Consider the following 1,401-nt stretch of genomic DNA (forward strand, 5'->3'; position numbering starts at 1 on the left):
TATTCTTATCTTTCTTTATTTACATTAACTTGGTCTTTTAGCAAAGTTACAATGTCTTTTAATCAGTGCGGATTTTATCTTTCTCTCCTAATGTACACGTGCTCGATTACTTTCTCTACCCTTATCTCCTATCCCTCTCTTCCTGTCTATCGATAATCGATCAGTGTAATTCTCGTACTGCTCGTTCCATCTATCTATCGGGGTTAGTTCGGATGATGCGCGGGGCACGAGGAGCGCGGCTAATTTAAATTAAAGGAAATACATTTTCTTTACATCTCCCCTCCTTGGGATAAGAGTCGCGGCAGCGTATTATCACCTTGGGTTTCTCGATTTAATTCTCTTCATCTGTGTCTTCATCTATATCTGATATTGGGATCAGTTTTGTTATGTGGAACAAGCTTGTCTCTGATTTCTTCCTATTAGTCTTAATTTTGTATATCGAGTTCGATATTTTTTCTATTATCTCAAATGGTCCAACTCTTAAATCGTCTAGCTTTTTCCTATTCAATCTATTACCATTCTCTATGTACACCATGTCACCTGTATTGAACTCATGATGTTTCCTATTTTTATCAAATAGTTTTTTATTATAATCATGTGACTTAATGGTTCTTTCCAGGGCCAATTCTTTATTCTTTATCCAGTCCTCTTGATGTTTTTCTCTTTTTAGTTCTTTAAGTAAAATACTTGTGTCCGTGCCATCCAGCAGATATTTTGGTGCAAAACCAGTGACCGTATGTTCTGTCTCATTGTATCTTTCTACACATTCCCTGGCAACCGTTGTCCAAGCTTTTTTCTTTTCTCCTTCTTTTATTCTGCATCTTATTTTATTGACTAGCGTCTGGTTTAATCTTTAATTCGTTCAAGCGATTTGAAAATGGTGCATTTATAGCAGTGAAAATCAGTTTAACATTGTTTTCTTCTAGGTATTCTTTCAATTCTCTTGAATTGATGCCTGGATATTGGTCTGTCAGTATTGTTTCAATCTTGTCGGATCCTAGTACGTTTCTCACTAGCTTGATAAAATCAGTAGCGTTTTGTGTCTTTGAAGTTGCAATAAATGCGTATCTGGTAAAATGATCAACCAGTAGGTGAAGGTACTTTTTCGTTGATCTTAGTCCTCCGAAGCCTCCAATAGTGTCTATTGACATTACTTCGAATGGTCTTGTTGCTGGTCCCAACTGTGACATCAGACCATATTTTTCTTGACCTCTAGATTTATTTTTAATACATACTTCGCATGTCTTGCATATCTTTTTTATATTTTCTGTCAGATTTCTAGCTGTATAATACGGACATATCTTATTTATTGTTTGTCTAATCCCTATGTGGCACCATTCATTATGTATTTTTTTTATCATCTCTATACTTGATTCTTCGGTTAAAATTATCTTCTCTTTA

Source organism: Wasmannia auropunctata, unplaced genomic scaffold (assembly GCF_000956235.1).
Source record: "Wasmannia auropunctata unplaced genomic scaffold, wasmannia.A_1.0 LD336060.1, whole genome shotgun sequence".
Lineage (NCBI taxonomy): Eukaryota > Metazoa > Arthropoda > Insecta > Hymenoptera > Formicidae > Wasmannia > Wasmannia auropunctata.